General features: G+C 40.6%; 1 non-coding gene across 1 annotated transcript; it reads left to right on the top strand.

The window, feature by feature from the left end:
• The first annotated feature begins 8854 nt into the window (after positions 1 to 8854).
• On the top strand, positions 8855 to 8961 carry LOC140483052 (U6 spliceosomal RNA). The gene has a single exon (XR_011961871.1). It is a non-coding gene; the product is annotated as a U6 spliceosomal RNA (small nuclear RNA).
• The last annotated feature ends 3843 nt before the right edge of the window (positions 8962 to 12804 follow it).

Here is a 12804-nt window from a genome sequence, read left to right as displayed (position 1 = left end):
CCAGCCACTGCAGCGGACAGCTGGAACTGACAACCGGAAGCGGCAGAGACAAACCACTATAAATGCCGGAGGAAACAATACAGAAGCGCTTCACAGGAGGCCCCCATGCCTCCTGAGGATGTCACCTAGACAGGGGACAAAACGTCTGCAACACAAATTCCCAGCTCGGCAAACAGAACCACAACAGCATAAAATGTTTAGAAGGGGCAAATTTCTTGTAATGTATATAACAGGGCTTTTTTATGTAGATGATGCAGTGTTGGACTTAATTCTGGGAACAAAGCTGAAAAGATGACAATGTGGGAGCACTTTACTGATAGTGACCACACACTGTATGTTTTAAGTTTGTTATGGAAAAGGAGAAAAAATTATCTGGAGAAAGGGGTTTGGTTTGCAGTAAAGCAGATGTTATTAAAATAAGGCAGGATCTGGTCAAAATAGTCTAGGAACAGCTATAGGAGGGTAAATCTACAGCAGAACAGTGGGAGGAGGGCGTGGGAGTATTGGCCCAACTTATTCCCCTTAGGGTGAAATGTAGGAGCAACAAGCCCAGTGAACCATGCATGTCTCGGAATATTCAGGATGGGATAAAAAGGAAAAGAGAGATGGTTAAAAGGTACAAAGAGAGCAAAACTATGCAGGCCTGAAAGGAATGTGGGAAGTGCAGCGAGGAGCTCAAGGAAGCAATTTGAAGAGCAAAGAGAGGGCATGAGAAATTACTGATGGGCAAGGCAAGGAAAAATCCCAGACTGATCTACAAGTACATCAAAGGGGAAGAGAATAAGCAGGGAAAGAGAAGGGTCTATTAGGGACGAAGGTGATAATCTGTGCATAAAGCCGGAGGACTTTGGTAGAATGTTAAATGAGTACTTCACATCTGTCTTTACTTGGGAGTAGAAGGATGCAAATACACAATTCGAGAAGATGGACCATGAAGTTTCTGAATGGATTGATGTAAGAGGTAAGCAAGTATTACAGGCATTGGCGAAGTTAAATGTGGACATAACCCCAGGTGCAAATAACACATTTCCCAGGCTGTTGTTAGAGATGAGGGAGGAAACTACAGGGGGCTCTGACCCAAATTTTTAATTTGTCTCTGGCCACAGGGGAGGTACAAGAGAACTGGAGGATAGCCAATGTGGTTCCACTTTACAAGAAGGATGGTAGAAATAGACAAAGGAATTATAGACCAGTGAGTGTCACATCAGTGATTGTGGCAAAATCAATAAAGGAGGACAGGTAAGGTTTGATCAGAGATAGTCAATATGGCTTTGTCAGAGGGAGGGCATGCATCACATAAATCTGGTGAAATTTTTGAGGAGATGACCAATGGTTTGGTGGACGGTAGTGTCATTGACATTGTTTATATGGATTTCAGCAAGGCCTTTAAAAAGATTCTACATGGGAAACTGATAAAGAAGTTCAAAACTTACAGGATACAGGGTAACTTGGTATGTTAGATAGGGCGGCACGGTGGCACAGTGGTTAGCACTGCTGCCTCACAGCGCCAGAGACCCGGGTTCAATTCCCGCCTGAGGCGACTGACTGTGTGGAGTTTGCATGTTCTCCCCGTGTCTGCGTGGGTTTCCTCCGGGTGCTCCGGTTTCCTCCCACAGTCCAAAGATGTGCAGGTGAATTGGCCATGCTAAATTGCCCGTAGTGTTAGGTAAGGGGTAAATGTAGGGGTATGGGTGGGTTGCGCTTCAGCGGGTCGGTGTGGACTTGTTGGGCCGAAGGGCCTGTTTCCACATTGTAATGTAATGTAATGTAATCTAAAAATTAGCTGAGTGACAGGTCACAATGGGTGGTGGTAGAAAACTGTTGGTGTTACTGGAGCCTGGTGTGCAGTGCTGGGTCCCTTATTGTTTGTGATATCCATTAATGATGTAAATGAGAATATGGGAGGGGGGGGTGGTGAGAAGTAAGTTTGTGGATGATGCAAATATTGAAGGTGGTTGCAGTGAGGAGGAAGGTGTCAGGTTACGGGAGGATACAAACAAATTGGTCAAATGGGCAGATCGATGGTAGATGGAATTTATCCTTGGTAAGTGTGCGGGAAGGAGGAGTAAAATGTGAGAGCAAGACATTCAGAAGCTCTTGAGGAACAATGGGATCTTGGAGTGCTTGACAACAGATCATTGAAGTTGGCAGGGCATGTTAATAGGGTAGTTAAGAAGGTACATGGGACACATACCGGTATCAGTCGTGACATAGAGTATAAGAGCAGGGGAGGTTATGTGGAGCTACATAAGACTTTGCTTAGCCTGCAGTGGGAGTATTGCATGCAGTTCTGGTCATCACAGCATTGGAAGGATGTCACTGTACTGGATGGGGTGCAGATGAATTCACAAGATAGACTTCTCCATGAGACAGAACTAATCCCAAAAGAAGCACCTACGGGCTACAAAGCACAAAGTTAATGCAAGATCATGTGGCTGAGGAGAGCCAACAGATCACTTATTCTGTGACATAGAGAACACCCTTTGGTGCATCAAGTCTGCACCGACAAAACTGCTCCAAATCTACACCAGTTCCACTTTCTAGCACTTGTCTTATCATCTGAACTCCCCTCCCAGGCAGTGCATTCCAGTGCCACACTACCCTCTGGGTGAAAAAAAAAGTTTTCCTTAAATCCTCTCTAACTTTCCCATCCTTCACTTAAAATGATGCCCTCTTGCTATTGACCCTTCAACTAAGGGAAACAGCTGCTTCCTATCTACGCAGTCCATGCCCCTAGATTCTTAAACACATCAGGTCCCCTCTCAGCCTTCTCTGTTCCAAAGACAACAACCCTAGTCTATCCAGCCTCTATTCAGAGCTAAACTGCACCAACCCAAGTAACATCCTGGGTGAATCTCCTCCGTGTCCCCTCCAGTATAATCGCATCCTTCCTACAACGCAGAGACAAGAACTGCGCACAGTACTCTAGTTGCAGCTGAACCACAGCTTTGTACAGCTCCAACATAACCTCTCTGCTCTTATACTCTATGTCATGTCAGAAATATGTAAGTGACATGTATGCTTTCTTCGCTACTTTATTAACTTTTCCTGCCACCTTCAGGGGTCTGTTCACAAGCACCCCAAGATCCTTCTTTTCCTCTAAGTTTCCCAGTTTTCTGCCATTCATTAAGTATTCCTATCAACATTACTTTCTAGAATGACGAAGGACTGATATACACATTTGTTTTCCCTTCCATTGTGAGTTCTTCGCAGGAAATACCCAGTCAGACTTCTCCAAGAGTTTAGGAACATGGAGAGGCCATTCAGCCCTTGAGCCTGTGCTGCCTTTCATTTCAGATATAACTTAACCACTTGCAAGGATTCCCAAGCAATGCCAAACAGAAATCTATCCATTACAGATTTTAGATTTTCAACAGCTGTTTGAACGAGAGTTCCAGAATTTCACTCATCATGCAAATTAACGTCTGTTACATCAACTTAGAACAGTTTTGCTCTGACTTGACAATAATACCCCTTTGTCCTGGAATTGCTGGAGGAAGTAGCTTCTCACTTTAATTACCAACTCATTTAATAATCTTAAACCCCACAGTTAGATCCAATGTGTATAGAGTATGAGACAAAGCAATCTCTTATGATTGTGCATCATACTATGGTGAACTTGTACAAATTATCAAAAATAACCAAAGGCCCTGTTACATTGCATCAAATATGGTGATACACACAGTTTGCTGATTCAGGAGCTTCCAAAGATTAAATTAGCCTTATTTATTATTGTTTTAGATTGAACCACAACATGGGCAACTGGTCTTCTGTTTGTCACTTCATTTGATTTTCATTTCAGCCAATTTAATATTACTTGATTTATAGCTCAAGAGAAACTTAATCCGATCCATGATTTATGCACTTATATGTTTACTGCAAAAAAGACCTGAGAGAAAAAAAAATCTGAGGGCAAAACCCATAAGTTAAAGCAATACAAAATGTTGTCATTAAATTTTCACTATCATGCTATAAAAAGAAAAGAATTTATCAGAATTTTTATTTAAAACTAGATACTCATTTTTTACTACAAATCTAAACTACCGCACTGCAGGTGTAGTAAGGGAAAAGGACGGGAAACACATTGCTCAGGAAATTCCTCTGATTACTCTTGCTCCATCACTCTTATTTCACCACAATTTCATGCTCATCCAGCCAAGTGATACCAATGGAATAAAGGCAAAATATTGTTCATTTAAATATACAGGTAGCACATGAACTTAAAGTAGGGTCAAGTTTCAATCTACTTGTGCAGAATTCACAGAAAAAAGTTATGAGACATCCTAACCATCCTGCTTTTTACTCATTCATTGTAGGCCCCATTCTTAAACAGCGCTTGATCTCTTTGTTTAAAGCAGTGCAGTTTCATTCTTCAAGTGTGTTACCTGCCCTGATGCTAGAAGTCATAAAATATATGACTCACGACCATGTGAATAGAGTCTCAAATGGCCCTTGGCTCCAACATGACATTTCCAACATAGTCATACTAAGTTTCCAACAACTCTGGACTACAAAGAGTTCAAGAGTATTGCTAGGATACTAGAAGGGTTGATCTGTTACTGATCTGCCTGCTCCACCTCCAGCTCCAGATTAGCTGCATAACATTAGATTAGATTAGATTAGATTACTTACAGTGTGGAAACAGGCCCTTCGGCCCAACAAGTCCACACCGCCCCGCCGAAGCGCAACCCACCCATACCCCTACATCTACCCCTTACCTAACACTACGGGCAATTTTAGCATGGCCAATTCACCTGACCTGCACATCTTTGGACTGTGGGAGGAAACCGGAGCACCCGGAGGAAACCCACGCAGACACGGGGAGAACGTGCAAACTCCACACAGTTAGTCACCTGAGGCAGGAATTGAACCCGTGTCTCTGGCGCTGTGAGGCAACAGTGCTAACCACTGTGCCACCGTGCCGCCCATTATCACTAGGCATGGCATCCTAAATAAAAACAGAAATTGCTGGAGAAACGTTGTAAGTCAGTGAAGAGAGAAGCAGAGTTAATGGGCAGAATCTGAGCAATGTGAGCTATAGTGAGCTGTGTGGTGAGAGCTATCTCAACAGTGGGATCTTCTCATTCCAACTTTGAAACTTTTCACAAGGAGAGATTCTCACTAGGCAGCAGTGAGTTCTTGCTTCTCAAACATCTTGTTCACAGCCCAACATGCTTCATTAATATACAGCATCCCATCAAAACCAAACTCATCAAGCAAGCTCAACATCAGGAAAACTCAACAAAGCAAGCACCAGATGGACTCAGTTTGCTGCTTGCTCCAAACGACTTTTGAATTAGAAACAGGACACCAATATCTCAGGACACACTCATGGACACTAGCTACAGGTTGTTTTGGGGGAGGGGGGGAGGGAGATGGAAGAGGAGGAGAGGTGGGTGATAATCTAAATAGAGGATGGTGTTTGTGGTCGGATGTTGTTGAGAAGAGTGAGACTCTGATGGCTTTAAGGTGGAAAATGAGATTGCTGTTCTTTCAGTGATTCTAAGGTTGTCACCCTCATGCTTTTTCAATTGAGAATGATCCTATTTATATCTCACATCTTTCGAGGAGAATTGAACTAGGACTATTTTGTCATTAGCCAACTGATTGGTCAGGGTGAGTGTTTACAAAGAGGACAAGAATCAGGGACTCTTACTAATTGATATGGTAGGCCACAACACTCAGTAATTGATGTGCCTCTATTGAGCTTGCCATCAGAGTTACTACTGCTTCTATCCAGAAACCTACTCCAGTCAATCCAGCTTAAAAAGGCCAGAGGCATCAGAGCAAGAAGGCTGCTTGTTCAGTGAGAGCAATAGAACAACAGAGTTTCTGAAGAGATCACAAAATGTTTTCATATTCATCACTAGAAAAAAAACTAACTAATTAGATCAGTTTGGGGATCGAAAATCAGATTTTTCCTATTGAAATATATTTTTCCACATAATAGGGGAGAAAATTGATTTGGGTTCATAACTGGTGGCAGGTTAGGTGCATCAACCTGAGGCTAAATTTAGATTAAATATGAAAGTCAATTAATGGAAGACCTGGTCTGTGATACCAATCTTCAACTACTGCTCACCGGTTGGAGTCTGAAGAGTCCTATCAGCTCTGATGTCAAACCTGAGCTTTGCAACAGTGTGCTGGAATTGGCATAGGACCTCGATTTGGGTAGTACAGCAGCAACCTTAAGTCTGTTTCAGAGACGCTGCTTGACCAATTTATAGGCCTATTTGAATATGCCTTAATGTTAGCCTTGGGTATCACAAGCTTCTCAATATCACACATCTTCTTGCTGTGCAAACTATTACCAGACCTATTTGTACTTTTTCATTACACAAAACAGTGCAGTTTTGTCTTCAATCCAGGAACTATAATCTGGCAGTGCAGAAGGCTCGTTCATTTGTAGAACCAGCTCAAATTTCACTTGATTAATATCGATGCAATAAACATTCTCTCGATTTTACAATGACCAGCCAATTATTCCTCTATATTACAATCCAGGTGGTGAAAACAAAAATCTATGCAAGCTGTCCACTTTGCAGAATCAGAACTTTGTTAAGATGGCAAGAATTTGCAGGAAAAGCATCCCATCTGACACACAGGAACGTTTAGGAAAAATGTAAATTTTGCAAACATCCGCCTGATGTTAAAGTGATTTCAAAACTTTGACTTCAACTATGCAGAACTGCTAAACAATTACAGGTATTCCACAGACATGGCTATAGAACCGCAGACACTGACACAAACACAGGCAGCCCACAGACATTGCTGCACAAATACTGGCAGCTCACAGACACTGTTACACAATCACTGGCAGCTCACAGACACTGCTACGGTATCACAGGCAGTTCACAGACACTGCTGAACAGTCAGGGAAAGCTCATAATTTCATTTGTTTTAATATATTTATTGATATACAGAGCACTACTCATGCTTCTAATAATCTACTCAGTCAACATCTTGGTTAAATAATAAGTCAGTCTAAACTTAATTTTGTGTTTTCAGCAATAGCTCTCATGTTTTTAACCATACTTTATATATTTTTTCAATTGTGCTTTTGTTGGACACAACTAAAGAATAACAAGGGTTTAAACGCTTTGCTGAGTGGAATTGAAAATAGTGACTGCATCTTTGGATTTGAGCAGTGGGAGGCTGGCCTGACGGTGTCTGTTATACTCACAGTCACTGAAAAGGCCCGAAGCACTGCTGACTGTGTGTGTTTAGACAGCTGTATGCTTAACCCTGTTCAAGTCATCTGAGTGAGACAGACTAACTCTTCGTGAGATTTGGACAATAAATTCCTCTCTGCTTTGGCCCTCATGAGGCTGACAAGAGCAATGGCTGCTTATAAAGTTGCAATTGGGTTGTGGTCACACTGGAGATATATGTTAAAAACTGTGTCTTGATTTTACTCTTGATTGTGTGTTCCATAAGAATTAAACATTTATATTTTTAATTTATAAGTATTGACAAACATTTTCATGGTTTTTGCTTAACCCCAAAATCATACCTGTCTCCATGTTATTCATCAGCATAAGACCGAAATTGTTGAAATATTTTTTTCCCTTCTTCTAATTGACTCTATGCAACAACATGTTCACACTGAGTCCTAACTTTCCCTTTCTAATCTCGAAGACTTCCAGTTGCTGCCACAGCATTACGGGTTTATCTCTACTAGGGGAAAGTATAAATACAATGTTTGAAATACCCAGCAGGTCTGTCAGCATCAGTGGAGAGAGAATCAGAGTTAACAGGCTGGAATTTGACTCCCAAGCAGTAAGCTCACCTTCGGAAATTTCCTCTTTCATCAGAGCCACCTGGATTTGAAGGGAATTAAAGCTTGTGAGGATAAGGCCAAAAAGCAGAGTTCAGTATTATCAAATCATCCATGTTCTCATTGATTAGCAGACCAGACTCAATGGGCTGAATGGACTACTTCTGCTCCAACATTTTACTGGCTTATAGTTTATAAATTAAAGTGTTCCGGGGGTGGAGAAGTAATAGGATAAACTCAGACTTGCCATTGGGATGGGTGAATGGCAAGGTGGGCTGTTTAGAATGCCTGCCTCAGTTCTTTTGTTGTTCCTCTCTCCCAACTGTTTTGCAACTTACAGTTCTTACAGCCTGCATTTCCCCACCATCCACTTGCTATGGATTCTGATACTCTCCATGTCAACTCACCCACTCGTTACCATGGTCACACCTCAGCGGTCATGTGGAAATGTAGTGAAAATGAAACTCCCATTCATGAAGCCCATTAACCCTTTGAAACCCGAAGTGGATAATCTTTTCTAAAAACAAATAAACTTCTATTCATATGCAATATTGGAAACAATTAATCTTTTAATACCCAACAAGTTGTCGATCAAACTATGAACTAGATACCCCTGTTGAGATACTTACAGCATTTGAAAGTGAGCCAAGCTTTCTTAAATATATAGTAAGAACTTATAGGGAAATGTCAACAAATGCAATATGAACAAATGCTACACCATCTGGTCTGTCAATCAATACCATCCAGCAGAGCTTTTTTTAAACAACCACTGACAGCTGCAGCCTGTTGTTTTATGTTACAAATGGTGAGAGTTCGAAGGGTTCTTATGGGGCAGCAGTAGTGTCCTACCTCTGAACCAGGAGACTTGGGTTCTAGTCCCACCTGCTCCAAACCTATGTAATAACATCACTGAACATATTGATTTAAAGAAAGTATGTGTATTCTAGATGTTCTTTTTTTAAAAAAACTGGGTAGTATTACTTAGGACTGCTGTGGTATGGTGGTAATGTCCCTACCTCTGAGCCAGAAGACCTGGTTTAAGAAGTAACACATCTGAACAGGTTGTTCTAAAATATTGTGCTGGCTTCAGCAGCATGCACAGTAAAGTTGGAATGACACAGAGAAGATTAGCTTGGCCCCTGCACAAGGATGATATACAAATTCATGAAGTGTTAAAAAAATGGTCCTAAGGTTTCTTGTGGCTCAGTGGTAGCATCCCCACCTCTCAGCCAGGAGATCTGGGTTCAAATCCCACCTGTTCCAGAGGTGTGCAATAACACAACTTGATAAAAAAAATTAATGGTGAGAATGTAGGGTTCTTGTGATTCAGTGGCAGAGTTCTTACCTCTAGGCTGGTGACCTAGGTTACATTCCTACCTGCTTGAGAGGCATTTTATACCATGTCTGAACAGGTTAATTGATCATTTATAATCATTGGGGTAAAAGTCCTTCAGATCTTTCCTGCCCTTCAAAAGCTTTTGTACCTACTCCATGAACACTGTGAATTGAAGTCTTTTGCAACAGACAAAATGGGATCAATATTGTGAACTCCGCACTAATTTTAAGTCTTAAAATCCCTGTAGTGTAGAAACAGGCCATTCAGCCCATTGGGTCCTCACTGACCCTCCAAAGAGCATCCACCCAGACCCATCCCCCCCTACCGTTTCAGTTTTCGGACCTTTATACAAAATTCAGAGAATAATGACCTTTGATTGAAAGCACATAAGAAATACGTCTTTCATAATACGAAACAATTGCAATAACAATGTAGCATCAGATAATAGGCAACAGCAGGACAGAGTTTTCAGTGTCTGAGTCTTGTCGTATTTGGAAATTCTACAGTTGGCATGGGTTAGTTTACTGAATCGCTAATTACTGCAATTGAGCAACTTGGCAACTCTTTCTGTTTTTAAATGTTGGTCAATAAAGTTGTGGCAGGAGTTTGTTGAGCAAAAATGTTTTTTATTTGTGCTATGAAGACTTCCCAGTCACTGGCTTCACTTGGAAGCAGGCTGAGAAACTTTCCAAGGTACGCTGTGGATAATACCGTCTTTGGCAATTGTGGACTCTGCAGAAAAGCTCTTCTCAGCAGGCAAACAGTTGGTGATGGCTTACCACTGAAAAATCATCTGTTAATTTAGGCCTGTTGACTTGGAATTGTCACTGAACACTCACTCATGAATTTCAAGTTTAAGATCCAGATTGTGACAAAAGGAGTGAAGAAGACCCCTCCCATATAGTACAGGATACTTTTCTCTATTTTAATATAATCCTTTAGGAGATATAGTGTTTTGCCCCAGTGAATCTCAACTGTGATTGCATTGATGCCTATAATTAATTCACAATTTTTCATGGATAAACCATTTGGGATTTTTCCCTATCAATGGCAATAATCATCTCAGGAATTAAAATCCTGGGAGGTGGCCTGTGAGAAAGCTAAAATGTGCAAAAGTCACTTTGCACTACACACTGAATTAGCAACACTGGAGAATTCACTGAGAATAAAATCTGCAGCATGTTCATCGAAAATTCTTCCCATTCTCCACCTGAATGCAATGTGCCTAAAACAAAAGTTTCCAAAATTCCTTAAGTTCTCGGTGTTTTGAAGGCATACGTTAGCCATTCAATACAATAGAGCCTGTTCACACAGCAATTTGTAAGGATTGTATAGTTGTATTTGGTGTCAATAGGGGACTCTCAGAGCTAACATAAAAAACATGTGATAATGAATTTACAGCCTATTTTACAACAATAAAAAAGAACATTGCCAAAGACCAATTTCACCCTCAAGATATCCTAAGCATAACAGACACATCATTGAAATGTTGAACAAACTTCAGCTGTCTATAAACAAGTTGCTGCAGTGATGGATGTATAAGGGAGCCACCAGCAGTTCTTCCATTTATTTTAAATGCCACCTTTGGGTCCGCTGACAGCCAGTCTGTGTCAGAAGGTTGTGACATGAGGACAGAAATCAATTACTAAGGAAATGTTACGTTTCTGCATTTGCAATCTTTCAGATGCGATGATTGCCAGAAAACCCTTCCCTCCATTATATTAACTAAATCAGAAATGCAAAGATAAATTTATTGGAAGGCATAAATCTGATCATTGCTAATATTGGAGCAAGTGAATAGATATTGATGAGCAGTAATTCCTGAAGAATTTTCTTTTCTTTTTCCTTTCATGGGAGATGGATGCTACCAGCTCGATTTGCATTTATTACCCATCCTTAATTGCCCAGAAGCAGTTAAGATTCAGTCACATTGCTGTGAATCTGGAGTCACATAAAGACAGCCAATTTCCTTCCCTGAAGGACCTTAGTGAACCAAATGGGGTATTTTTTTCTCAAAATGACAATTATGTTGTCTTTTTTAAATTACAGATTTTGAAAAATGGAATTCAGATGTCACCACCTACCATGGGAGGATTCAGAATTATGCCCCCCAGAGGATTAGCCTGTGGTTCAGGATTGCTATGCTACATTATCTCTCCACCATTACCTCCCCGGAAGACCTGAGAGTTTGAGAAATAGACATGGTCAAGTGATCCATTTGCTCTATTCAAAGCCTGTTCGGTAAAGCACCTCTGCATGTTTTACAGCTTTCCACTGGGCACATATTACTTATTCAGAAGTAAAACTGCTTACCACTGTATTTGCATGCGATCTTCAGAGTGCTAAAATAACCTAATTCATTCTCTGAACAAGGAATTGATTATATAACAAAGCAAATTCCCACAGCCATGTAAGAGAAAGGCAAAATAGTCTCATAAAACCACACTTATACACACACAGACACACACACAAACAAACCCAAGCGCGCGCACACACAAAATCTTTTATTCACACACAGCGATACACATACATCAGTTCTTTAAAAAGATATTCACCTCTTGCTTGTCAAAAAGATCAGTCTAATTCAGTGAAAATATTCCCTCAGTACCACAGCCCTGCAAGGTACAATATGCAACAGGCTCAGATTTGAAATCAGCAGATCTGGCAGCATCTGTGAAAAGAAATCAAAGTCAATGTTTCAGGTCCGGTGACCATTCCTCAAATAGGACCTAAAACATTAAACTTTGATTTCTCTACACAACTGCTGCCAGACCTGCTGAGCTTTTCCAGAAATTTCTGTTTTTGTTTCTGATTTACGGCATCTGCAGTCCTTTTGGTTTTTATTTGCATTGTTAGGGCAGCTTTAATTATCGCAGGACATCCCAAAATATTTTATGGTCACTGTTAATATTTAAGAATATATTGGTGGAAGTGTGAAGAGGTGTTGGTGTGCTGGTATTGCCACAGGACTGTTTATCCAGGGACTCACTATGATTTCTGTAGATAAGGGTTTGAACCATGGTGGATGGTGAAATTTGAAATTTGAAATTAATAAATAATCTAGAAGTAAAAGGAAGTTGAATAGTGACTATACATTGTCACTTGCTGTGAAAATCCATCTGGTTCTCATAAAAATTAATGAGTTATTTCACGAGTGACTGATCTAGTATTACATATTTTATATAATCGCACATTATTCCCATCTATGCCATGTCACTCGTATAAGGCCCATACAATGACTTAATTATGACTTGTCAATGGTTGGACTGCAAGCATCTTGGTGTAAATTTTCCTCATTAATTGAATAAGTGATTGAATTTGGTTCCCCACTCACAAAGAAAAACCAGGAAAACTTGTGAATGACTTCTTCTATACATCAAGATGGAGCTCTAGTATGACCAAGCCATTCATTTCCAAGTATATCTGATTTTTAAAATGCTCTTTCCTAAAATGATGATCCCCCATGTGGTGAAGGTAATGTCTCTTCCCAAATATGAACCTTTTAATCTATGCTATTTTGAAAATACATTCTTCTAAAAAACATTGATTTATTTTTGCAAATGTTGACTGAACCCCTGTGTTTTCATGTAATCGTACTGCCATCAAGTGGCTAATCCTCAATACTGACGGAATGACTGCTTCCAAAACAGTTTGCATCAGACTGGTCATCTTTATTTGCTTTAGGTTTCCC

This window comes from Chiloscyllium punctatum, chromosome 1 (assembly GCF_047496795.1).
Source record: "Chiloscyllium punctatum isolate Juve2018m chromosome 1, sChiPun1.3, whole genome shotgun sequence".
Lineage (NCBI taxonomy): Eukaryota > Metazoa > Chordata > Chondrichthyes > Orectolobiformes > Hemiscylliidae > Chiloscyllium > Chiloscyllium punctatum.
Note: the sequence above shows the minus strand (reverse complement) of the source record. Positions and strands in the feature narration are given on the sequence as shown.